We start from the raw sequence: 12,548 nt of genomic DNA, 5'->3' as shown, positions 1-12,548 counted from the left end.
ACAGGATGTATGATTACCTAGAAGAGCATCAGGACTGTTTGAGGCATATGATAGCTATGTGATTAACATGATGATTCAGCCTCTATGGAGATAGACATATGACAAGCATGCTCATTTCTGACGTGGAGCTAATCTGAAGTAAACATTGAATACTGCTTTCTATTCCTCCATCTTGTGACTGTGTAACTCCCTCTCTTGGATATCAGCATGTGAAGGACACTGTTCAGGAACTAGTTGATGCTCTGTATGTGATGACTACTTCCATTCTGGAGAGGATCACAAATACATGGATCCTGAGATTGAAGCTCAAGCCGGGGACCAGGGATTATTAACATTTTGAGATTTTGAGAAAAAGTCAGATTTTTGAGATTTTGAGAAAAAGTCAGATTTTTGAGAAAAAGTGAGAATTTTGAGAAAAAGTGAGAATTTTGAGAATTTGAGAAAAAGTCAGAATTTTTAGATTTTCAGAAAAAGGCCAACATTTTGAGAAAAAACTCAGTATTTTGTACATGACAGGATGTATGATTACCTAGAAGAACCGGTATTCCTCCATCTTGTGACTGTGTAACTCCCTCTCTTGGATATCAGCATGTGAAGGACACTGTTCAGGAACTAGTTGATGCTCTGTATGTGATGACTCCTTCCATTCTGGAGAGGATCACAAATACATGGATCCTGAGATTGAAGTTCAAGCCGGGGACCAGGGAGATTTTTCTAACACTTTATGATAGTTTTCATGGTCTCCTCCGATTTCTACAATGACGTCTTGTGCTTTTTCAGCGGCAGTACAGCCGCTCTGTGCTCGGCCGTGTAGAGTTGATGGACTCCGTGTGCTGTCCAGTGCGTTTTTAGAAAAAAAGCGGCTGTGATGGAAACTTCTGGAGCAATGGAGTGGAAACACAGTGAGACACGGGGAGAGCTGGAGCTTGATGGCAAACACTGATGGATTATTATGAAGTTAACGGCCGGAGAATTGACAAGACATGTGCTGCATACACGGGGTGACACAGCCCGACCTATTCTGAAGATCTCTTCTGTGGTCGGAGGTTTTAACTAACTCAGAGTGTAATAATCAACATTCTTCATTAACAAGACTAGACAAACAGGGCACTAAATGTGACTAAAACTGTGGTCTGTGGCCAAATGTACGCCAGTGGGACCTACGATAAGAAGGACTCCCAGATGTCCACAAACAATAAATCAAATAAATAAATCTCAGGTCAGCTTGTGCTTGTTTTGGAAATTCCACACTTAATCACCTTCTGGTAGGAAAAGAAGAAATACACAAGCTTAAATCAAAGTTGTGTTATTTAATAAAGAGTTATAGCATTTAACAGAATCAATCTTATTTCCAGCTGAACAGGCCAGAGGTCCTGCACTAGCAAATAGTACCGAGATCTCACCAAGTTGCACAGAAAAGCAATGGCTTTATACAGGAAAGAGACACAGGAAGAGGATTCATTCAGCGAGGACACTTACATTACAGTCTTAAGAAAGGTGGGGGGCATTATAGCATAATTACAACCCTAACATCCATTATGATAATTGCCTGACGACGGTCAAGGCAACACCCTTCTGTCTGAGAATATTTAGTAGTTAGTTACCTATATATATATATATTGAATTGTTCGGTCATGAACTAGAGCTGCTCCTCACTAAGACAGGTAGCAGCAACAGGCCGTAGACCTATGCCATGGGAAAGAGAAAGTGATGGACTGTGTTAAAGTTAGATACCTAAGCTATATATTCCCCAACAGCGGCACTGGCATGGTCCATCTCCTCATTGGAAACTATAGAGAAAAGACACTGGTGCTCAGAAAAAGGCGCTATGTGGACCCAGACCTTTGACACAAATGTCGGCATCAATGATTCTCAGATTTTGTGGCGTATGTACAGAAACCTACAACTCACTCTTTCCAAACGGTGAAGTCTTGACGTGGCTCAAATCGAGCTCCGTTTGGTGGAAAAGAAAATGGGTTCTTCCAAGATTCTCAAGTTAAACAACACCAGGCCCAACACAGAGCTGGGAAAAACTCATTTTAGTGGAAAAGGCGGAGGAGGGTCTGCTCCACAGGAACTTGCTTAATTTATGTGTTGGCTTTGTGTAGCGTGTTGGTTAAATAATTCACATTATCAAACGTTGGTGCAGTCACAGAGTTCTAATCTGCAACCTACAAGGTCCTGAATCTTACTGTCAGTCAGGGTTCATTTTGCAATAATGAGCGGCTCGCTGCACATCATCCCTTTCACAGACTATAGGGTAAACAACTAATGCATGAATGATTTAAAACCACTGGCTGCATCTTCATCTCTTCATGCACGGAATTATTGAATTATATATCATAAACATGTGCAATGTTGTTCCACATAAAGAAACACGATGCATTATATCCAGCAGGTCGTATGTAACCGGCTGCAGCACAACAACATGAAGTGTTTGTCAGATTACAAACCGTCTCGAGAGATCTTTAAATCAAATAGACCCTATCATGATTTTTGTGGACCTGAACATCACTTTTTAAAGTAGAGACACTACATACTGATATACACCTGAACATCAGCAGGAGAGGACTCTTTAAAGTAGAGACACTACATACTGATATACACCTGAACATCAGCAGGAGAGGACTTTTTAAAGTAGAGACACTACATACTGATATACACCTGAACATCACCAGGAGAGGACTCTTTAAAGTAGACACACTACATACTGATATACACCTGAACATCAGCAGGAGAGGACTTTTTAAAGTAGAGACACTACATACTGATATACACCTGAACATCAGCAGGAGAGGACTTTTTAAAGTAGAGACACTACATACTGATATACACCTGAACATCAGCAGGAGAGGACTTTTTAAAGTAGAGACACTACATACTGATATACACCTGAACATCAGCAGGAGAGGACTTTTTAAAGTAGAGACACTACATACTGATATACACCTGAACATCAACAGGAGAGGACTCTTTAAAGTAGAGACACTACATACTGATATACACCTGAACATCAGCAGGAGAGGACTCTTTAAAGTAGAGACACTACATACTGATATACACCTGAACATCAGCAGGAGAGGACTCTTTAAAGTAGAGACACTACATACTGATATACACCTGAACATCAGCAGGAGAGGACTCTTTAAAGTAGAGACACTACATACTGATATACACCTGGACATCAGCAGAATAGGGTCCTTTAAGTTAAAGTAGTTATACTATATTATAAAAAATACTGCTTAACAAGGTGATTTACAGCAAAATGCATACCCTTAACTAATCATTAACAAGAAACTTAGCTATAGAGACCAAGTGGCCATTTGAAGAACTGCAGTTTTTCGGCATTAGACTTGTTGGAATATAGTTTTCAACAATAATTGTTTTCCTGGCAAAACATTTCTGGTTCACGTTTTTGAGTAGTATTCAATATAAATGAATGTGTCTTCTGTACAGTAACCCCTAGATTCCACCGGGTCCGTCTGCGGCGCGTTACGGGCGCGTTACGGGCGCGTTACGGGCGTGTTACGGCTGCGCCGCGGTGCTCACGGCGATCGCGGCCACTCTAGTCAATGGGTGTTATTCCACCACACGCGGCGCGTTACGGCTCAGAAGCGTCCCAGAAGCGGCTCGGCGCAGGGCTCCTCTAAAATTAGGATCGAATCCTATTTTTGTCGCGGCGCAGCCGTAACGTAAGGTCGGGCAGGCAGGAAGTGGAACTTTCAGAGCATATATAGCATATATATATAGATATATACACACACACAAACTAATTTTGCATACCCTATCCCTCCGTAGTCTTTCAAGTAGGAGGAGAAATGCCAGCATTCTCCTCCGGTTTACAGGCACTGTGTAAATGATATATATAGAATAATTATGATGATGAATGCATTTTTTTACCACTAAAATACAGCAACACATCTTTGATTCATGTCGTTTATAACTGGAATATTACAGTTATTATTAACTTTGTCTGTACAAAGTAGCCTGTCCAGGAAATATGCCCAAATCAACTAAAACTGTGAGCCGGCAGGCAAGACGCTCCGCTTCTGAAATGCTTCTGAACCGCGCCTGGTAGGGTATGACGCCGGAGGAGGCCGGACCAAAACCGCAACGCGGCGCAGACGGACCCGGTGGAATCTAGGGGTTAGGTTGTTGTAAATCTATTCTCCTGCTCAGTCTTCTCTGAAGCTCCCACATCAACACGTTTACTCTGAAATCTGTTCCTGATCATGGCAGCAGCTCAATAACTCTGAAGACACTTTGTTTAAACACGCTGATAGAGGCGTCAGATCCAAGCCGGCACAAAGAGAGCCAAGGGCTTCAGGACTAATCACCAGACGTTTGTAATTGCACATTTATCGCTCTGTGTGCTTTGTGTCCTTTCAGTCCTGAGGGAGATAGAAGAATAGGCCTTAATTACCTCACACGCAGTCAGAGAGCTTGTAATCACCAAGATAACGTGACAGCTTTCATATTAAAACATTACTCTTTGTTACACATCAGACAGTAAAGGCAGGAGAAAATCCACCCTTTAGTGTCTTACGAGGCTGCAGCAGGCTCTTTCTTACAGCTGCAGTGAATATACAGATATGTTAACGCACAAAGTACACTAAATAATTCAGTTATAGAGCGGTGCAGGGATGTCGTATTCCTGTGTTTGTCCCTGAAGGCAGCATCTCTCTGGTCCAATGGGATTTCTCACTGTGATTTTGAATTATTGCAGAAAATATCTGTTTCAAACAAACGTTTATGATTCTTACAGGTTTAGTTCAGCAGGATAATCTCCACATATTAACACCACTTTATGATTTCTGAAGTAATAAGCTAATGTTGGGCTATAAAGGAGCTACAGCACGGTCACATGACTTCAGGTCACCACCGCTAAGCTAAAGGAGGCTAATGTTGAGCTATAAAGGAACTACAGCACGGTCACATGACTTCACGTCACCACCGCTAAGCTAAAGGAGGCTAATGTTGGGCTATAAAGGAACTACAGCACGGTCACATGACTTCACGTCACCACCGCTAAGCTAAAGGTGGCTAATGTTGGGCTATAAAGGATTTACAGCACGGTCACATGACTTCACGTCACCACCGCTAAGCTAAAGGTGGCTAATGTTGGGCGTGATGACGATATATTTTATGTCGTAGAATTAGAATCTCTTCAGCTTGTGTTAACCACAGACCTTATTTCAGAATAACAACCAAAAACACGTTCAGGACACCATTGACCTCCAGACGAGTTAACTGGAAGTGTTAAAATGCTAAGTGATTTCCTGGTTTTAGGAATCGTAACTGCACCACTCTAAAGTCAACCCTACAAATGTGTCATATTATCGTTATAGAGATTTTGGATCAGATATATATATATTTTAATTAAACAACTAATGCAGGTTGTGTTTATGGATCCTTTATGATCTCAGCTCTCAACACGTCATTTCTAGCTATAGTTAACATCGATTTTCTTTCCTTCTTCTTCGCCCTAACATCCATGTTTGTGGTTGCGATGCACCCAGAGTTAATGTCACTAAGTGCAGTTTGATTTATGTCTCTTCCTGGATATAAAGCGCCCGTCCTCTCCCGGCTCCAGCGTATTAATCTTTAACCACTGCCAGATGGACGGAAGAGGGAAAGAGGGCTGAAGCACGGCCTTGTGGGTGGATTTGTTCAGGATGATCGACTACGCGCCACAATGTCTTTGAGCCCCGATTACGATTCAGTTTACACTTTGAGACAAAAAGTTTGGAAATGATGAAAACAGGATTTTAGAGACACTGATGTCCTGAGTCGGATAACGCCTATAAATCCATATTTTTGTTTCCAGTCTTACCCCTTTTTTTGCAATTCAAAGTCATTTTAGGGACTTCAGCATGCAGGAATAATACAATACTTTAGAATAGGCAAAAATAACACACTTATACTGCATGCACAGAACTGCATGTGATTAGCACAGAGAGGGCCTGTCTGCCAGGAGGACACCTGATCAATAACACTTCATTTGTAATCAGATATCTTGAGGTGAGAGGTCAAGCTACAGAGCAGTGCAGGAATAAGTCCTAAAGCGTGGAAATGAGTCAGCATTTCATCACTTCCTGTCCCCTGGTCTGGAATTCAATGTTTTGTTAGCCTGAAATAAGGTCTGTGGTTAACTCAAGCTGAAGGGATGTTTAGTTCTACAACATCAAATACGTCAGTACATTGAAGAATGGTGGTTTCAAACAAGTGTCTAAATGAGATGACTAAACGTCCCTTTAGGTTTTCTCGATGGAGTCTTTGCAATACCTGGAAAGAAGTCCTCCCTGCACCATAGTGTTAGCAGCCAAACATACTTAAAGAGCCCGGAGTCAAAACTATAATGCAGAACATGTTGGATTGTTGTTTCAGAGTCATTAATGTGTTTGCTTGTAAAGATGGACCCCTTTTTTAATCGCTATATCATTCTCGGGAGCTTATGAATTTCCCGACGTGGATCCAAATCCCATTTTATCTTAAGGATTTCCACACTTTGAGTATTTTCTCACACACCAGTAATTGAACTGAGAGGCCTGAATCCCCTGGTCATTCCAATGCTGCTGTACTTCATAAACACCACATTATGAAGACCAGAAACACGCCTAATATAGTCATATTGGCTTGTGAGTCATTATGCAGTTTCTTAAAATGTCCTTTCTTTTTTTTGGTCCTATTGTGAAACATTAATGCAACAGCCTGAACTCACATTCCAATCATGTTGAATCACATCTGAAGGGATTGTTTGAAAAGCAATGTTTTATTTTTGTTAGTTTATAATATTCCTGCAACAATTCCACAGCGTAGTAATTTTAATTTCTTCTAGAGGCTTTCTGTGTGGCGCCCGAGGGATGAAGCAGATAAAGAGAAAGCAGATGAGGTTTGCAGGACGTATACATTTGATGTTTTCACCGTCACGCTTTGTGCGTTGGCTCGAGTCCTCTTGGCTTCTCGCTGAGCTTTCTGTAATAATAATAATAATAGCTTGCATTTATATAGCGCCTTTCAAGGGACCCAAGGTCGCTTTACAGTAATAGGGCAAAAACAAACATAACAAAACAAAAGTCAGACAGACAAAACAACAGATCGATGAGGGGCCGAAAGCCTTGGCAAACAGATGGGACTTGAGGGCCCTTTTGAAGGCGTTGAGTGTGGGGATGTTGTGAATCTCCGCAGGGAGAGCGTTCCAGAGGGTGGGGGCTGCCACACTGTAGGCTCTGTCCCCGAAGGTTCGCAGTTTGGTGCGGGGGGGGTGGTAAGCAGGCCAGAGTCTGAGGACCGCAGGTTCCGGGGTGGGGCATGTGGGTGAAGGATGTCCGATAGGTACTGGGGGGCAAGGGCATGGAGGGACTTGTAAGTAAGGAGGAGTACTTTGTAGGATATTCGGGACTTGACCGGCAACCAGTGTAGGTGGATGAGGGTGGGAGTGATGTGCTGCCACGGCTTTGTGTGTGTGAGTACCCTCCGTGGGAGGACAGAAAATGAAGTCTCGCTCTGACACAACGGCAGGTTTTCCCAGAGGTTTTCCCAGAGGTTTTCCCAGAGGTTTTCCCAGAGGTTTTCCCAGAGGTTTTCCCAGAGGTTTTCCCAGAGGTTTTCCCAGAGGTTTTCCCAGAGGTTTTCCCTCCTGCAGAGCGAGGTTGTGACCCGGCAGACACACAGCTCCGTCACTGGTCTCATTGTTTTCAAATCAGAATCAAAATGATTAATTTAACCCCGGGGGAAATCTGGTTTCATGACATTTGCTCCATTTTGGAATAAAAAATATATACAAAGATAAAATCAAATAATTAATATAAACGTAAAAAAAAAGGAAATGTTAAATGTTGAATAAAATAAAAATGTATATTATTAAAAAAATGATATAATCCTAATAATTAAAGTAATATTGTGCAATTAAATAGAATAAAAGGAGTCATATAAACATGAGAAGTTATAAGATATAGTGAAAATATTTATATTAACATAAGAAGTGCAAATAAAAGTATTTAAATGAACACATAATTGAAAATGTTGTGTGTGTGTGTGTGTGTGTGTGTGTGTGTGTGTGTGGTGTGTGTGTGTGGTGTGTGTGTGTGTGTGTGTGTGTGTGTGTGTGTGTGTGTGTGTGTGTGTGTGTGTGTGTGTGTGTGTGTGTGTGTGTGTGTGTGTGTGTGTGTGTGTGTGTGTGTGTGTGTGTGTGTGTGTGTGTGTGTGTGTGCCAATTAGAGATCACTAAGAGCCTGTCGTAGTGAGGAAATAATGGAGCCGTGCTCATTCACATAATTATGCAACATTCGGGACGAGTGACTAATGGCAGGCGGAAAAAGAGAGTACACTTTATATCTTGTTTCTTTGCCATTATAATTTATTTTAGCATCGTTGCATATCTCCTGTCTGTGAGAGTAAATGGCAGAGCTGAGGCGCCGCAGTAAGACTTCAGAGATTTACGAGATGAAGGAGAAGCTACCCAACTGAGATTAAGAAGAGAAGAGCAACGTCTTTCGCTTCCCCGTCTCCCTCGACCCCTGGATTAAAAAGTGTGGATTCATTTTGTGATTTTTAATGATATGAAGATCTCAGGTCTAAATGAGAGAAGCAGTTACGTGTTAATGACGTTTTTCTCTACGGTTTTAAGCCTTTTCTTCACTCTGTGGACGATATTTAAGTGGCAATAGACAACTCTGCCATCCCTATAGGGACTGTAACTCGCGGACGCTGAAGCGCACACACCACGCGTATGAAAATGCATTTAAAAATGTTTTTTGTTGTTGAAATAAATTAAAATCCCTACTTCTCCTTTCCACCGACCCCCTGCAATCCCCTCAAGAACCCCTCGGGTTCTCCTAAATGTATTTCCATATTTCTTTAGGGCGAAGTCCATGGAAATTCTGTGAAAAAAGCCTAGCTGCAGCGGCTGCAGAGACCCCAACATGCCGGGAGTGTAGAAAAAAAAGTGTTGAATACAATGTCAAAGGGTTTAATAAAGAGTCAATCTAGGCAAATCTTCACAGATCATCACAGAGACAAAGAGGTGGGGTACACGAGACAAAGAGGTACACGAGATAAAGAGGTACACGAGATAAAGAGGTACACGAGATAAAGAGGTACACGAGATAAAGAGGTACACGAGATAAAGAGGTACACGAGATAAAGAGGTACACGAGATAAAGAGGTACACGAGATAAAGAGGTACACGAGATAAAGAGGTGGGGTACACGAGACAAAGAGGTGGGGTAAGGCAAGGCAAGTTTATTTATAAAGCACCTTTCAAAACAAGGCCATTCAAAGCGCTTTACCAAAATGAAAGACATTAAGAAACATAATAAAAAATAGCATTTAAAAACACTCATTAAAAAGCAACGATAATAAAACATGAATAACAAAGGTACATGAGTAAAAGTCACAGTGCAGTGTGAGATGTGAATATATGGATACACCTCCTGTGGAGCTCCATTAGCATCTGTGTGGCGTTCAGGCGCACGTTGTTGTTTTATGTATCTGTCGGTATCACCTCTGAATCTGAACCCTTTCATCTCCTGTCGCAGTGTGAGGGGAAGCTGCTCTCTTTTCATCTGGGAGGCAGGAAGTCGTGGGGGGGGGGGGGGGGGGGGGGGGTTTGATGCTCCTCCTGCATGACCTTCAGCTCTTCCTGGTTTCAAGGTCGTGTCTGCAGGCTGACCTCTGAACTCTTCATCATGAAAAACAAGTTTATAAAGGAGTGAAAGGTCTGCCGTAGACAGCAGGGACAGGCTGGAAAATATCTGGAAAATATGCAAATGGGAAATACTCGAAAAATGCCAGAAGATTGCTTCAGAAAATGACGTAGAAAATATCTAACTATATGTCCTAAAAACAAGAGAAGTGTCTGAAAATGTATGACAGAAATGATTTGAGTCAACAGTATACAAAAACATCTACAGCAGAACATTTTTAAATAAATTATTATAGAAATATCTGAAAGAATACATAGAAAAACATATTAATAAGATGATTAATATTGGACAAATATGTAAAATGTTCTACCCAAAAAGTGTGTGAACAATGTAAGTAAAAATTGGAAAAGAAATGTCAATAAAATACGTAACAAATATATTAGTGAAAAATGTCCAAATAATGAGTAAAATAGGACTTGTTTTGAGACACCTGGTTCAAACAGGACAGAACTACAAACATACGATGATCTCGTAGAATATATATTAAACTAGCCAACGGTATAACTTTTACTGCAGTGAAGGTCTGCTTACGTTTAATATCGTCAGGATCGAAGCAGTGCGGACGATATGTGGAATAAAGTTTAGTAAAGAAATGAGTCGGAGGGATGGAGTATTTCAGATCAGTATTTCTGGATCGAGAGAGGAAATGAACTCCCGTCTGCAGCTCTGAGCTCAGTTTCAGTCTGAAAGAATCTCTTCGTGCCCGCGTGGATTCGTTTCTGTGGTTTCTGTGGTTTCTGTGGATTCTGTGGTTTCTTCACCGTTCCTGCGCAGAGGTCATTAAGTCCTGAAACAAAGGAGGCGGTGGGACAGGAACGGCAGGCTGGAGGAATGTCTTCACTGGAGACTTCCTGAACTCCGACACCGAGAAACTGAGCTAATAATAACAAAACCAGTGGTGGAGGAAGTTTAGAGGCTTTACTGACTTAGAAAACGTACTGATATCACACTGTAGAGGCATTGTTATTATTATCATTATTACTGTTTTAACTTTATTTGTATTGATTGATTTGCCATAGAAATCCAGTCTTTCTTTTCATTTCATAGCATCGTGTTTAGAGTACAATGTAATAATCAATCTCCACTCAGGCTGACACATTACCACCAGAGTAAAACAACCGGTACTGCACAAGTGAATTCATGGAGAACAGGTATAAGTCACAGTCAAAGCATTCAATTACTTTATTTAAAGTTAGAGTATATTTTAAAATAAATAAAGTATCATTAGAGCCTCATGGTGTCTTCTTACAGATCTCCATCAGTCTCATGTTGAGTCTCCATGGAGACGAGGCTTAATGGATTTCTCTCAGTGTAACCACAACAGCTGACAGACACACACACACACACACACACACACACACACACACACACACACACACACACACACACACACACACACACACACACACACACACACACACACACACACACACACTGTAATCAATGGGCAGCTGTCTGAGTCCCTCTGTGTTGTTATTGATTTTTGGGCTGAAAAGCATCCGTTCACACACCGAGGACTCGCAGACCTTTTTCCTCCTGAGTGGATCTTTATTTCGAGGTCTGATTGAAGAAGTGGACATTTTGAAACTCAAATCACATCTTTTTAAATGAGCATTTTTATTAGTGACACCCCCTTTTAATTGGTCTTTAAATCTTTATTATTATTTATTTGTATTTTGTTTTATTAATTTATTCTATAGGTTTTTTATTTATTTTATCTTTTTATTCTTATGTTTTATTCACTTATTTTATTGTTTTAATATATTTATTTATTTAGTCTATTTTTACCGAGAGGGATCATTATTTACTTCATTGTATATTATTCTTATTATCACACCTTCTTCAAAGTCTTTGGTACCTTTCACTGCAGTGACCTAAACTACATTTTGATTCGGCCCTCAGCAAATTCAAAAAGTATAATGGAATACGGCCCACAACTGAAACTTGAGCTTTTCTTGTGTTGTACTTATTAAATATATCTGTAAACATATATTACTCAGTAGTGTTCATGTGTTAATAAGACCACTTTACAATCAATTCAGTCAATTACATTTGAAAATATGTTCTAACAAATCTAAGTCGATAAGAAAAAAGCCCAAGCTTGAAATAAACCACGACAATCAATCTGAGGCTTCTGTTAGGGATGAGCTGCCAACAAATTAAATGAAACTCTCTTTAGAGCTGGGATGTAGGATCTTTATTTTTCTTAAAGGGGACCTATCATGCAAAATGCACTTTGTGATGTCTTTTATACATAAATGTGTCCCCGGTGCGTCGGGGAACTCACGCAGCGTCAGAAAATAAAACCCTCTCTCTTTTCCTCCATACCCAAATCTTTTAAAAACGGGTGTACAACGAGCGGATACAGATTCCATCCGATCTGACGTAGAATCGGCGGACCCACAGAAAGTTGCTATCAGAAACAATGCCTGACGTGTTTTGGACGTCTTTGTTTACATTAGCAAGCCTCGCTAACACTCAGAGCTAACCTGTACTGGAGAGCACATGTGTTTAAAAAGCAGGAAATAAAAAAAGGAACTCACCTTGTGATAAACCTGAGAGAGAAAAAGCATTTGAGCTCCATACTGTTTCAGAAATAATCCTTGATGTGGTTTAAACAGGATGGCGAAATATCACAACCGAATTTAACTTTATCTCCGGTAGAATTCTGATCAGGCATTAGCTCTGCCTCCTCGTATTAATCTTTTTCAAGCTAAGGACCCAAGATCCGCGTTTCTCTAACAGGGCTGCAAAAGAGGGGTTTGAGCAGTATGAGGCATGGCTACAACGGGTGATCTGTTTGGTATTTTGAAAAAAACCCGTCACAGACATGTTTTGTAT

The 12,548-nt window shown here is 40.9% G+C and overlaps 1 protein-coding gene across 2 annotated transcripts in view; it reads left to right on the top strand.

Annotated features, from left to right (window-relative positions):
* LOC117496429 (atrial natriuretic peptide receptor 1-like) overlaps positions 1 to 12,548 on the top strand; it is a 101,782-nt gene that overhangs the window by 16,601 nt on the left and 72,633 nt on the right. The gene's annotated exons all lie outside the window — the stretch shown is intronic.

This window comes from Trematomus bernacchii, unplaced genomic scaffold (genome assembly GCF_902827165.1).
Source record: "Trematomus bernacchii unplaced genomic scaffold, fTreBer1.1, whole genome shotgun sequence".
Taxonomy (NCBI): domain Eukaryota; kingdom Metazoa; phylum Chordata; class Actinopteri; order Perciformes; family Nototheniidae; genus Trematomus; species Trematomus bernacchii.
Note: the sequence above shows the minus strand (reverse complement) of the source record. Positions and strands in the feature narration are given on the sequence as shown.